At 38.6% G+C, this 15,571-nt stretch overlaps 2 long non-coding RNA genes across 2 annotated transcripts; one reads left to right on the top strand and one right to left on the bottom strand.

Moving 5' to 3' along the window:
- Nucleotides 1-492: 492 nt before the first annotated feature.
- Nucleotides 493-2,736, top strand: LOC121688774. Its single transcript, XR_006024685.1, has 2 exons — nucleotides 493-554; nucleotides 982-2,736. It is a non-coding gene; the product is annotated as an uncharacterized LOC121688774 (long non-coding RNA).
- Nucleotides 2,737-6,831: 4,095 nt separating this feature from the next.
- On the bottom strand, nucleotides 6,832-13,922 carry LOC121688245. Its single transcript, XR_006024533.1, has 6 exons — nucleotides 13,574-13,922; nucleotides 12,286-12,366; nucleotides 11,942-11,974; nucleotides 10,761-10,908; nucleotides 9,458-9,722; nucleotides 6,832-7,264 (listed from the first exon to the last, which is right to left on the bottom strand). It is a non-coding gene; the product is annotated as an uncharacterized LOC121688245 (long non-coding RNA).
- Between the last annotated feature and the right edge of the window lie 1,649 nt (nucleotides 13,923-15,571).

Consider the following 15,571-nt stretch of genomic DNA (forward strand, 5'->3'; position numbering starts at 1 on the left):
GTAATAAGCTATTTGTTTCTTTGGGTCTGGGTAATTCATGTGACAAAAAATTCTGTTATAGGCTACTACCGTTTTTCTGAAAAACAAAGCAGTACAACATTTCTATCTCCAAAATAATGCATTGTATGCATGTGTGTACTACGTAGTGCATGCAGCTTTTAATGTTCAAAGTAGCCTATACTGATTTTCCTGCAGAAGAACTACAAATACAAATTGACACCTGAAGTTGTGGAGTTATATTTTAGTAGCCTATTCTATAATAGCATAAATACCCACATCGGTTTTACCCTTGTCTCACCTGTATACAACATATGTCTATGAATTGCAGTAGTGATCAAATGAAAAAGGAAAGAAAGGTGTCCTGATGTGTTGTTTAGGGATGGTCCTGCAATGTTTTCTCGACATATCTTTATGTCTTTTTTTTCTCCCCTCTACTTATGTTTTCACAGATCCTTGCTCCTGATATCCTGATGTATGGGTTGCACTTCATTATATGACTCCAACAGAACACTCACAGAAAGGAGAGTGGTGCCAAACTACAAGACAGCCAGCATGTAAGCAAGGCCTTGTTTGTCCTTGTTTGGCTACTCATTTGTCTACTTCCTGAAGAGGCTGAAGCATGCTGGCCTTGACACCTCAGTCACACTAGTGTGCCCCGGCACAGTGGTTGAAAAACACTGACCTAAACCATATATTTTCTGAAAGCCTATAGCCTCTAGATGTCAATTAATATACATTAGGACATGTCCCACCTTTCTACTGACTTTGACAATATACAAAATAGTGCCATGTATACATTTATATCCTCCAAAGTTTGCAGGAAGGTGGGCCATGTGCTAGTGTATGTTAACTCACATGTACAAGTGACAGGCTTTAAGAAAATATATGGTTTGCATGGCTGAAACTGCTTTGCCTTTGTGTTGGAGCTCAAAATGTTCTAAACATATCTTAAATTTCTCTCTTCTACTTATGTTTTCACAGATCCTCGCTCCTGATATCCTGATGTATGCATTCCATTTCATTATATGACTCCAACAGGACACCTACACAAAGGAGCTGTTAAAGCAGTGTCCTTCTACAAACAACAAGACAGCGAGCATGTAAACAAGGCCTTGTTTGTCCACTTCCTGAAGGGGCTGAAGCATGATGGCCTTGACACCTCAGTCCTTGCTTCCATTTACAGCTGTGTTGTGGAGCGCATTCTCACATCCTATGGTCTGCAGCGGGTGGTGTCATCGTGTTATTTATCATCGTTTGTGTAAATCTTACACATCTTACACAAAAGTCTAAAATAATCTAAACTTCATTTACTCTCCATGTATAGATCAAGATAGACTTGCAGAACAGGCTGCAGGGCAACAGTCTGATAGCCTGCATGAAAGCATAAATGGTCCGCACTTGTTAAAGAGTGCAATTATCAAAGGGCCCTTGAATTGTGTTTTTTTAAACCAAGGAGGATGGCTGTAGCGATGCTGTCAGCTCTGCCATAAGCAGTGACTGTGATTACGTTTGCACATTTTGAAAATGTTGTTTTTCTTTTGCATTCTTTTCCACTTCATTGTTGTATAGTTTGTATATTGTTTGTTAAAGTTGCACACATTAATTCACTGTTCTTATTTGTAAAAAATTGTATAGTGTGGTATAGTTTGTATGGTGGAGTCTTTATTGTATCGTACAAACAAGAACACCCCACCCCACCATACCACTTTGACTAACCAATTTTCTGCGGGGAACCCTGGAGGCTTTCTACAGGTATTTTGTGAAACATAGGGGTTTCTATGGTAGTGGTTGCTAAGCTATTGCTAGGGTAACTGAGAAGGTTGCTATGGTGTTGCTACAGGATATATAGTGGTTGCTATGCAGGTTTATAGGGTAATCATGTTGGTTGCTAGGTTGGTGATAGAGTAACTGAGAAGGTTGCTAGGGTGTTGCTAGAGTAGATATGGTGGTGGCTATACTAAATTAAGTGGTTGCTATGCTGGTTGCTAGGGTAATTGAGATGGTTGCGAGGCTAGTCATGTTGGTTGACTATCAAAGTGGTTGCTAGGTTGGCATTGTACAGGTGGTTGCTAGGTTGTTGATAGGGTAACCAAGAAGGTTGCTAGGGTGTTGCTAGGGTAGATATGGTGGTTGCTATTCCAAATAAAGTGGTTGCTATGCTGGTTGCAAGGTTAATCATGTTGGTTGCAATGGTGGTTGCTCGGTTGACATTGTGGTGGTAGTTGTGAGGTTGTTGGTAGGGTAATTAATATGGTTGCTAGGTTGTTGCTATGGTTCTTATGTTGGTTGCTAGGTTGTTGCTAGGGTAACTTAGAAGAATTTTGTTCAGCTAATACATTTTGGCCTACACTATTAAGGGACAGCTGAATTGACCATCTAAACCATATATTTTCTTAAAGCCTATAGTCTGTAGATGTCAATTAATATGAATTAAGACATGTCCAACATTCCTACTTACTTTGGTGCATCATATAGGCTTAAGCAATACTGCTATTTTTGCTCTTAGACTATAAAAATCCATAATCACTTTAAAAACGCTAATTTTTTAGTTTTTGAAAGTCAATTTCTTTAAATCATGCTTAAAATTGTAACCATATTCTTTATTGAGTTATGTTAATTGACTATAATACTATTGTATTGTCATCCTTCTTTGGGACTTGAGTACTTCAATATCCCCTTCATGTATCAATGTACATTAAAGCATCTTTGATAGTAAAGGACTCTCCATGTAAATAATTACTTGAATTGTCTTTCACTTGTACTGGTTCTATATGTTTGGACCACTGATTGACTGCACTCTGGTTTTCATCAGCAAGGTCAAGGCTTAAATTAACCTCAGATAAGTCTGTTTTCATCACATGCATTATATGTGCTAATGTTGTGAAGTAATTGGTGTGACCGTACAAAGGCCTGTCTGACCTATGACCTAATAACCTAGGGTTAGTAAATATGGGATCGGAGTGAAATTACTTCACACATTCAGAAACCTCAAAGTGAAATGACCTCACACATCCAGGAAGCTACAGCAATACAAACTCAGCTACAGGTCTCAAATACGGCAAACCAGTTGCCAATTTCTATGCCCTTTATATCAATTTGTGCCACATGTTATTAGTTGAAAATTACTGGTGTAAGCTTATCTGACCTGTCTGACCTTTGCAATTCATGGACATGTACACATTGGTTTCACATTTCTAACAAGAATATGACTGATTAAATTTGACATGTAACATCCTTGGATGACACAAAATATAGTGAAATGGACTCAACCCTCACATATTCACAGACTCTGTAGCACCCCCTACAAATCCTTTTTTTTTTTTTCAATCTTTGGCTCCGCCTCCTGGCAACACACAAGCAGCTATATTTGAGTATGTAGTTAAATCGCATCTCACATATTCACAGACTCTATAGCACCCCCTAGAAATCCAATATTTCCTATATTTGGCTCCGCCTCCTGGCAACACACAAGTCATTAGATGTCCCAAATTTGACAAACTAGTTTGTTATCATCCCGTGTATCAAAATATGTGCCACATGTTGGTACTATCTTGAATTAACTAGTGTAATCCTATCAAGGCCTGTCTGACCTATGCAAATTATGGCCATCTAAACCTAGGGTTAGCATTTCTAACTTGCATACCTCATAAACAGACTAAATTTAGCATGTGACATCTATCTATGACATAAAATATATGAGATACGTAAAATCACACCTCACACATTCATAGACTCTATAGCGCCCCCTAGAAATCTACATTTTCCAATCTTTGGCTCCGCCTCCTGACAACATACAAGCAGCTGGAGGTCTCAAATTTGACAAACAAGTTTGTTATCATTACCTGTATCAAAATATGTGCCACATGTTGGTACTATCTTGAATTAACTGGTGTAATCCTATCAAGGCCTGTCTGACCTATGCAAAATATGGCCATCTAAACCTAGGGTTAGCATTTCTAACTTGCATACCTCATAAACAGACTAAATTTGGCATGTGACATCTATCTATGACATAAAATATATGAGATACGTAAAATCACACCTCACACATTCATAGACTCTATAGCGCCCCCTAGAAATCTACATTTTCCAATCTTTGGCTCCGCCTCCTGACAACATACAAGCAGCTAGAGGTCTCAAATTTGACAAACACGTTTGTTATCATTCCCTGTATCAAAATATGTGCCACATGTTGACATTTCATGAAATAATGGGTGTGACACTTACCTAGGCCGGTCTGGCCATATGGGTGTTTCAATTGTAGTTTCTGAGTATGTCCGGTGCATCAAACTTGCCATGGCAGGTAAGATCAGTGAAATTGGGTTTATTTCAGCACAGCACACCTCTGTGTATCATATTCAATCAAAATATGGATGTTTTAATGGTTTGTTTATGATTTAATAACTTTTGTTGGTCAACATCTGTCAAAAAATGCTCTCTGAACGGCCATTTCTGAAGATTTCTTGTGCATCACAATTCCCACAGCACCTTAGATTAGTGAAATTGGGTTTATTTCAGCACAGCACACCTCTGTGTATCATATTCAATCAAAATATGGATGTTTTAATGGTTTGTGTATGATTTAAGAACTTTTATTGGTCAACATCTGTCAAAAAATGCTCTCTGAACGGCCATTTCTGAAGATTTCTTGTGCATCAAAATTCCCACCGCACCTAAGATAAGTGAAATTGGGTTTATTTCAGCACAACACACCTCTGTGTATCATATTCAATCAAAATATGGATGTTTTAATGGTTTGTGTATGATTTAAGAACTTTTGTTGATCAACATCTGTCAAAACAATGCTCTCTGAACGCCCATTTCTTAAGATTTCTTGTGCATCAAAAGTACCACAGCACCTAAGATAAGTGAAATTGGGTTTATTTCAGCACAACACACCTCTGTGTATCATATTCAATAAAAATATGGATGTTTTAATGGTTTGTGTATGATTTAAGAACTTTTGTTGGTCAACATCTGTCAAAACAATGCTCTCTGAACGGCCATTTCTTAAGATTTTGTGTGCATCAAAAGTCCCACAGCACCTAAGATAAGTGAAATTGGGTTTATTTCAGCACAACACACATCTGTGTATCAAGATCAATCAAAATATGTAAGTTTGTGATTGCTTTAAACAGGGGGTTGTCCAATACACATAAAACAAACAGCAAAGGTATATGCTAATACAAAGCACTACAGGCACTAAATAATAATTTACATTTGATCAGCTTCACTTTTATTGTCATTGTGCAGAGTAAAAGTACAAACAGGGTTCCCACTCTAAGTCAAATGTAAAATTCTATGACTTTTCCCTGACAAAACACCTGAATTTCCATGACTTACAATATACCGACCAATGATTTCAGAGCACCCGCATCAAGAGTCTTTTACTTTTTTAGAGCGGGAGATGAATAAATAGGCATTGAATTAACACAGTTGGGCTACTCAAGCAAGCTGTAAAGCTAATAACCAGATATACACCAATACTATGTGGAAATATGTTATGCATTTTGGCTAGTACATCATAAACTACTACGACAAAATTCCCTGATATTCCATGACTTTGCCCCCAAAATGATAAAAATTCCCTGACTTTCCATGTCTGGAATAGACTTCTATTACCCGTGGGAACCCTGTACAAAGCAAAAGTGCAATGTGATATACAAAGTATAGACAGATGGTGCATAGGCAGGACAAGAAATACTGTATAGTGTCGTGTAGACAGTAATATGCAGTTGGTTTACAGCAGGTGGTTTAGAGTAATATACATTAGATATAAATATGGGCAGTGTATTAACAGAACATATGAGAAAAACAGAATAAATATGGATATTCAGTATGAACCATATAGACAGATATGTGCAGTGTGGTAACAGTACCATTGTAGCGCAGAAACAGTAACATTATAAGAGCATGAAGAGCAGTAGAATATGGTTATGTATAATTGTAATTACAGTATGTGCATTTGTAAATAAATAACACTATGGGTGGGATAGGGTATTTGGGGGCTTAGTTGATTGGTTGTCACCGGTGGGGTATACTACGAAGCACGTTAGACATATCTAGGTTATGTCTACATATCGAGGCTTGACAAAGCCTTGACTCAGGGGTATATGTTAAGTGATACTACGATAGCAGTTATGTGATATATTTGTCAAACTAGGCTTCCAGCTCAGATTTGTGCACGTTCTCGGTGTTGGGATGACGTTGGCCAATCGTGAAACGTGGAGACGCACAAGACCGCCTCTATTTAAAAACAATTACTTCCGCATTCATGAGCGATAGCTTAATCTACACTGCGGTAATTTTTTGTGTCTAACCTATAACATCAAATAAATCAACTGTCATCAGTTGTTGTATGGTATGCACGTCCATAGTAGGATATTTGCACGCACAGCACTATTAAAGTGCATCCGAGATCCAAAATGTTAGTAGAGGTGGAGCTCCACCTGTACGATATATGACAGAATCCTACACGTGAGATAACTTCGTTTCTAAGACAATTGATTGGTCAGTGGGCGGTAGATTACACGATTTGAGCTATAACTTAGCACATAACCTCCTCCCGACCAGGTTTGGTTGACAGCATAAGATACCATGGTGATACAGCGACACTAAAACAGATCCACTTTCGTGTCACAGCATACCCTGGCTTTGAGCGCAACATACCTCGCTAACCGACTAATCGAGATTCGTAGTATACACCACGGGATACAGAGCTACAGTCCAGTCGGGTGACAGCCACAGAAAAGAAGCTTCCTCTGAACCTGCTGGTTCGGGTGCAGAGAGACCTGTAATAATAATAATAATAATAATAATAATAATAATAATAATAATAATAATAATAATAAAGACAGTAATATTTTTCAAGACCATAGAGAATGCTGTACTCCAGTCTTGAGGCGATGAGGGCATGGATGAGAATGATGCATTGTTGAGCCGTCTGGTCACAGTAACACAAGACCCATCCTGTCAGACTAGGCCAGAAGTCCCGTCACCGGAATGATGTAGAGGACTTTGAGACAGTCATGTGGCGCCTTTGACCAGTGGTCACAATACAGAGGACCCCTGGCCAGTCAATGAGCAGTGCTTGACAAACATCATGTGTAGAAGACCCATTTTGCAAAACGATGTAGACACCCATCTATTCTCAGGAGCAGTCCTTCTATAACGGGCAGGAACAGCTGCAGAAAAATCCCCGGGCTTTGCCTTGCTCCTTCCTGGCATGTCTTTCTGCTTTGGGGATAACCAAACAGCTGACAACCTGGAAATTAGAAATAGAGATAAAACAAGTGTACAAAGAAAGAAACCACAATCTCAGTGTATCTCTTGACATGTTCAAACATACTGATGACTATAAAGTCCACTTATAAAATGCAGGTCTATGCCTTTCATATAGTGTGCCAAAGTATTTAAGGAGGGTGGGCCAAGTCCTAGTATGGTTTAGGTGGTTGAATCAGCTGTCCCTTAATAGTGTACGCCAAATTGTATCAACTGAACAATTTGTTTCTCGACCTACAATATGGGCCTATGTATGCTTTATCATATGCCAGAGTAAGTAGGAAGGTGGGAAATGTCTTAATTAATATTAATTGACATCTAGAGGCAATGGGTTTTCAGAAAATATGTGGTTTAGGTGGTCAATTCAGCTGTCCCTTAATACACTAGCACATGGCCCACCTTCCTGCAAACTTTGGAGGACATAAATGTATACATCGCACTATTTTGTAAATTGGCGAATGAATGGGGCATATGATAGGTTTTGAGCTCCAACATAAAGGCAAAGCAGTTTTAGCCATGCAAAGCATATATTTTCTTAAAGCTTGTCACTTATACATGTGAGTTAACATACATTAGCACATGGTCCACCTTCCTGCAAACGCCTTATGATGCACCAAAGTAAGTAGGAAGGTGGGACATGTCTTAATGTATATTAATTGACATCTAGAGGCTATTTGCTTTCAGAAAATATATGGTTTAGGTGGTCAATTCAGCTGTCCCTTAATAGTATAGCCCAAGATGTATCAGCTGTACAATGTGTTTCTCGATCTACAATATGGGCCTATGTACGCCTTATGATGCACCAAAGTCAGTAGGAAGGTGGGACATGTCTTAATGTATATTAATTGACATCTAGAGGCTATAGGCTTTCAGAAAATATATTGTTTAGGTGGTCAATTCAGCTGTCCCTTAATAGTATAGCCCAAGATATATCAGCTGTACAATGCGTTTCTCGATCTACAATATAGGCCTATATACGCCTTATGATATGTCAAAGTCAGTAGGAAGGTGGGACATGTCTTAATATATATTAATTGACATCTATAGGCTATAGGCTTTCAGAAAATATATGGTGTAGGTGGTCAATTCAGCTGTCCCTTAATATTATAGCCCAAGATGTATCAGCTGTACAATGCGTTTCTCGATCTACATTATGGGCCTATGTACGCCTTATGATGCACCAAAGTCAGTAGGAAGGTGGGGCATGTCTTAATGTATATTAATTGACATCTAGAGGCTATAGGCTTTCAGAAAATATATCGTTTAGGTTGTCAATTCAGCTGTCCCTTAATAGTATAGCCCAAGATGTATCCGCTGTACAATGCGTTTCTCAATCTACAAAATGGGCCTATGTACGCCTTATGATATGTCAAAGTCAGTAGGAAGGTGGGACATGTCTTAATGTATATTAATTGACATCTAGAGGTTATAGGCTTTCAGAAAATATATGGTTTAGGTGGTCAATTCAGCTGTCCCTTAATATTATAGCCCTAGATGTATCAGCTGTACAATGTGTTTCTTGATCTACATTATGGGCCTATGTACGCCTTATGATGCACCAAAGTCAGTAGGAAGGTGGGGCATGTCTTAATGTATATTAATTGACATCTAGAGGCTATAGGCTTTCAGAAAATATATGGTTTAGGTGGTCAATTCAGCTGTCCCTTAATAGTATAGCCCAAGATGTATCCGCTGTACAATGCGTTTCTCGATCTACAAAATGGGCCTATGTACGCCTTATGATATGTCAAAGTCAGTAGGAAGGTGGGACATGTCTTAATGTATATTAATTGACATCTAGAGGTTATAGGCTTTCAGAAAAGATATGGTTTAGGTGGTCAATTCAGCTGTCCCTTAATATTATAGCCCTAGATGTATCAGCTGTACAATGTGTTTCTTGATCTACATTATGGGCCTATGTACGCCTTATGATGCACCAAAGTCAGTAGGAAGGTGGGACATGTCTTAATGTATATTAATTGACATCTAGAGGCTATAGGCTTTCAGAAAATATATGATTTAGGTGGTCAATACAGCTGTCCCTTAATAGTATAGCCCAAGATGTATCAGCTGTACAATGCGTTTCTCGATCTACAATATGGGCCTATATTTAGCACAGCGACAACCATATCTAGCAAAATCACAGTAAAAGTAATGTAAAAGTGACGTAAAATACCTGCCAATTGTCCTCTGTATCCACCGCTGCAGTAGACCATGATGTGAGGATGCACTCCATAACACAGCTGTTAATGGAAGCAAGGAGGCCAGCATGCTTCAGCCTCTTCAGGAAGTAGACAAATGAGTAGCCAAACAAGGACAAACAAGGCCTTGCTTACATGCTGGCTGTCTTGTAGTTTGATACTACTCTCCTTTCTGTGAGTGTTCTGTTGGAGTCATATAATGAAGTGCAACCCATACATCAGGATATCAGGAGCAAGGATCTGTGAAAACATAAGTAGAGGGGAGAAAAAAAAGACATAAAGATATGTCGAGAAAACATTGCAGGACCATCCCTAAACAACACATCAGGACACCTTTCTTTCCTTTTTCATTTGATCACTACTGCAATTCATAGACATATGTTGTATACAGGTGGGACAAAGGTAAAACCGATGTGGGTATTTATGCTATTATAGAATAGGCTACTAAAATATAACTCCACAACTTCAAGTGTCAACACTGTAGTTTTGGAGGAGTATTTGTAGTTCTTATGCAGGAAAATCAGTATACGCTACTTTGGACATTAAAAGCTGCATGCACTACGTAGTACACACAAGCGTACAATGCATTATTTTGGAGATAGAAATGTTGTACTGCTTTGTTTTTCAGAAAAACAGTAGTAGCGTATAACAGAATTTTTTGTCACATGAATTACCCAGACCCAAAGAAACAAATAGCTTATTACGTGAAACTGACCTGCTTATAATTTAATGTCAAACACCATCTCAACTAATTGAAAAGCAGGATTGTATCACCATCGCACTCATTCCAATAATTTAACCATAACGTGTCGTGAACAACGATTTATTTGGCTAATTATCATGTATTTGTCCACGTCTTTTACCATTATAAGACATTGAATTGTACTAAGAAATTGCTAATTTCAATTAACCAGACCCAAAGAAACAAATAGCTTATTACATGAAACTGACCTCATTATAATTTAATGTCAAACATCATGTCAACTAATTGAAAAGCAGGATTGTATCACCATCGCATTCATTTCAATAATTTAACCATAACGTGTAGTGAACAATGATTTATTTAGCTAATTATTACGTAGGCTATTTGTCCACGTCTTTTACACTTATAAGACATTGACTAAGAAATTGCACTGATTTCGCATGATTCTAGCTGTTTTACAGCATGAAGGAGTTTTGGTCAGGATAAGTATCTCTATATTTTGTTCGAAACAACAAAAAACAACTATTTGTTATAATTATTATTATTATTTACTAAATTTACGTAGTTTAACTTACCTTACCCCACACGGCCAGCTCTCGCTCTACGATGCGTTTCCGCTTTCTTGTGGTGGCGTGTGTCACATGACAGCAACCAGCCTATCACACTGGGGCTCTTATACGGGGCTCTTCGGCGTTTTTCGAACGTTTACATACCACATAAAATCTGCAGATGACACAGCAATAGTGGGGTTAATACAGAATAGCGAGGAGACCAACTACAGGGCCTGGGTGGATCAATTCGCGAAATGGTGTAGGTCCAGCTGTCATCTTCTAAATATACAGAAAACAAAGCAAATAATAATAGACTACAGTACAGAACTGGGAGCCAGCCCCCCCAGTGTATGGTTAAAAATGGTGAGGATGTTGTGATTGTAGTCGAGTACAAGTACTTAGGCACAATAATAGATAATAAGTTGCAATGGGACAGTAATACCAACACCATCTATAAAAAGGGGCTGCAGAGGCTGCATTTTATGTGCAAACTAAGACAATTTAGAGTGGATAGAGATATATTACCTTTCTATCATTCATTTGTGAAGAGCATGCTACTTTTTTGTTGTGTTACCTGGTATTTCTCTTTGTCAGTGACCAAAAAAAACTAAACTGAGCAAGATAGTTAACATGGCCAGCAAGGTTGAGGGGCAAAAACCAGACAGTATTGCTACGACCTGTGAAAGAAGGGTGTTGAAGAAAGGTCATGCAAATAATAGAGATATGTCACATCCCATACACCAGGCATATGAGGTGTTGCCATCAGGGAGGTTCAGGCTACCTTCTTTCCAAACAAATTGAGCCAGTAGGTAATTCATTCCAACTAGCATTACATTGATGAACAAGACGTTACCTGCAGGACCATGCACTTTCTTTCCAGCTGGACTATCACAGTATGCACAACTGCACTTTATCATTCTATAAATGTGTAGTGGGGTCTGTGCCTTCTGCCCTGATGTTGTGTATGTGTGGGAGTGTGGTAGGGTGGGGGCGGTTGGGGTGAGGGAAATTCTGGTCTATATTCCGTCTTGTATTCAGTCTTGTCTAACTGTCTACTGTATGGCGCAGAACAATTTTCCGAAAGGACAAATAATAAATCTATCTATCTATCTATCTATCTATCTATCTTTTATTTTAGAAGATTTTGGTTTGAACACCTTTCTACGAAAATCAATCTTGGGATAAAGTAATTATACACTACTCACCCTGGGGCTCATATAGGGTTTTTCCTCTAGACCCTGCAAGTGGCAATAAAGACAATTTAGACCACCATGGCGTAAAGTATATAAGCATGCTTAAAATGCAACAAGTACAAAAAAATCATATACAGACACAAACACAATCATACACAGTCATATTTTTATGTCTGTTGGACAATTCAATCATCCACACTCATCCCTCTCCTCCCAAGGGACATATGCATCTCTTTGCATTCAACGTAGTTTTCAACAACAACAATAACAAACAGCAACAAAGCTTTTCTACATATGGGTGTAGAATTTTTGATAACATATGGCTCCTTTTATCCTAAAGAATGTCAAATACATACCGACTGGCTCATCAAAACTGGAAAGGCTATCCAGACCAAGTCCATGTAGATCCTTCACAGTTGAAAATGAAGAGGCCTTATCTGAAAAAGATCAATAGAAACCTTACTCTAAATCTCAATCCAAGAACAATTACTATGTGTTCTCCTTTTCTTCAGTAGCAAATACACTGCCCGTGAATCAGAAATCAGAAATATATTGGTGTCCCAATATAATGTTTACTCATAACAGCTGGCAATAGTGATTGCATGCAGATAAGTAACCGTGCAGCAAGATTGTGTCAGCTTAATGTTACAGTTTGCGGCATTGGACAGTTAGGAAACAGTAGGTGAGTGGCGTGGGTCAGCATAGGAGATGGTAGACGAGTGGTGCTGGACAGTAGGCAAGAGGCAAAAGATAGTAGGCAAGTGGCGCAGGGCAGTAAAGGAGACAGTAGGAGAGTGGCATGGAATAATAGGAAACAGACACGTCACCAACAACAGTGCGAGTGGCCTACTGTAATTACTGCTATTATTATCATTATTATGTATTATTTATGTATTATTATCAATTTGTTTTGTTATAGGCTAGACACACATTCCATATTCACTGTATAGGCTATTTCTGTCACTGTACACATGTCATCTGGAAAACTTGCCTATTTATCTAACTGTTGTACATAATTAATCTTGATCGTCTACATAACTGCTTCTTTGCACTTCTGGTTGGATGTCAACTGCATTTCATTGGCTCTGTACCTGTAGCCTACTCTTTTAAATTACAATAAAGTTGAATCTAATCTAAATCTAGCCTAATCTCTCTAATATTATGGGCTACACACATTGCAATTCTCTATTGAATTAAACCCCTCTCTTAATCAGGTTAAAGAAATACAATATTATATTATAATATAAGTGAATATCTAACATCTGGAGAACTGCTGTATCAGAATACAATTGTTTTATAGCTGATATGTGGCCTAAAACAATGCGCGTTTTCGCAACAAAATCTATTCACGTTCATCATGATTATCGATTATACATGCCTGGCTGATAGGCTACCTCCCAGCTGTTAGCTGTAGCCCACACTAACAATATTAGGCTACAATGTTAATTTACACAGACAACAGCTGTTTTACAGATTAATGTAACATTACATCATGCACGTTAGCTAAATTATAAGTTGTGCAAGCCTACTCTGAATTCACAGTATTGCCCATGCATAGGCTACTATTTCATGTTAAATCAACTTTAAAATGTTTTGCTCAATTGCTAGCAAAATGATCATGCTAGCGGCAGTAGCAAGGCTCACCTCATTTCCCATTTGGATTCTTCTTTTTTCTCCGTCCCTGCTCGGTTCTTGTTTCTGGATTCTGGGGTTCAGCCTTCTAAAACTGCTAGCTAGAAGGTGGCTCCTTCTAACCCACAACTCAAAGCAGGCTTAAGAGTATGAAACTGCACGTCAAAAGCATGAAATAACATTCTAGCCATTTTGGGTCGGGCTTTTTTGACAGATGACGTGGTTCTGGCTGAATGCGAAATACAACGTGATAGTAACACGATAATTACGTCCTGCTCAACACGTTTTTTAACAAGGAAACGTGTTACACAACACGTCCCAATAGATTAATTAACGTGACAGTGACACGTTCAGACGTGAGACTGGGTATGTCTTGGTTCATGTCTGTTAACAACTCATTGCCGTCAAACGCATAGCCTATCTTGCGGTTGCATCCATTACAAACAAACAAGCAATGTGAACGTCTGGGATTGGGGAGAGCACTAAATGCTCTACTGAATAAGCACGAAGTCAAACCTTTAAATGAAAAACACTCTTTAATAATAATAAAAAAAAATAAACCGCTAATGAAGTAAACTTGCATAATCAAAAATCGTTCAACTCCGTGATAACAGGACGTAACAGGAAGGCATTTGGCTGAGCAACGGAGGTTAATATGCTATATATTTTGTCCAAATTATGTCTGTCTATCATCGTTGCACTCGGAGAAAACCAGAATGTTTAATTTGTCCTGCGTTTCTTCTACGGCTGCAAACGGGATTCACTCGCAGTTAACCAAATATTTCTTTATTAGGGCAGGGCAGGCATATTTCTAAACCAGTCTGCTAAAGTCTGTAGTGAAGTCTGTGTAGGGTTTTCCAGGCTCCATTTCTATTCACCCCTTGCAGACACGTGACTTAAGTCACGTGACGGCTCCATGCTGGACGGCAAAAAGATGGGAGACTGACGGCAAATTACATTATGTCATAAAGATTATGATGAACTGAACACCATTACTATAACATCTTTGTAGTTCAATGTATTGCTGTTTGGGGTCTGATAGTCAAAGAAGATGCCAGTGGTGTTGTTAGATGAAATGTTGTCATGATCGCAAATGTAAAGTTATTAAAACTGGTGGTAACAGCAAGGGGAGATAACATTACGTTAGGCTACTGTAATTAACATTATGGTAAATGAACACCCATACGTATTTCTGGACTAAAATATTGCAAAGCGATTTGGTTACTTTATTTGTCTTGCTTTTATCAGTTGTAACATAGTCAAAATGTTAAGAATGTCATATCAGAACATGAAATAATAACTAGCTGCCACACTTAGAAGCTAGCTATTCTAGCTAACGTTTATCGTAGCTCATAGTGCTAGGGCTAATGTAACTCGTCAGTTTGTACGTTGCCCAGCGAATAAACTTACTTCTTACATGTTTTAAGTTAAAGAATTGAAAGAAATAGGAAATAAAAAAAAAACTTGAACGGTATTATCTGTTTACATTCAGATCTTGCCAAAGACTTTGCCTAAGTGCTATCTGCCGTCCTGTTCAGAGTCTATGGTTGCTATAGCAACCGCTGCTGTGCTTCATACAGTGAGGAGATAAGCATGCAATTGTGGTTGAAATACTCCCGAAACACAAAGAAAACAAACCAAAATATATCTATGCAAGAACATGGGATGTTGTTGTATTCCAAACAATAAGCCAACAGTAGTGGAAGGGCATTACTACGGTTAAATCTCACTATAATCTCCTAGCTGTGCGATATGTCCCATTACAACCCATTGATTTGATTCGTGTTCTTGCCGTCCACTAGGCTATTTTGCTGTGGCGCGAACAAAACGTGACGTCACTTGCAAGGGGTGAATTTACGAGACACCCTGCTCACTTGAGCCATCTACCGGTTGTTTGGGTTGTTGCAGCGTCTCACTGGAAAAATACAAATTAAAGTCGCGTGATACCGCGTGATCCCACGCGCAGACCGCGAGTGAAGCTGGCCAAGTCGAAGCACTGCCCACTGTACA

Source organism: Alosa sapidissima, chromosome 17, assembly GCF_018492685.1.
Source record: "Alosa sapidissima isolate fAloSap1 chromosome 17, fAloSap1.pri, whole genome shotgun sequence".
NCBI classification, from domain to species: Eukaryota; Metazoa; Chordata; class Actinopteri; order Clupeiformes; family Clupeidae; genus Alosa; species Alosa sapidissima.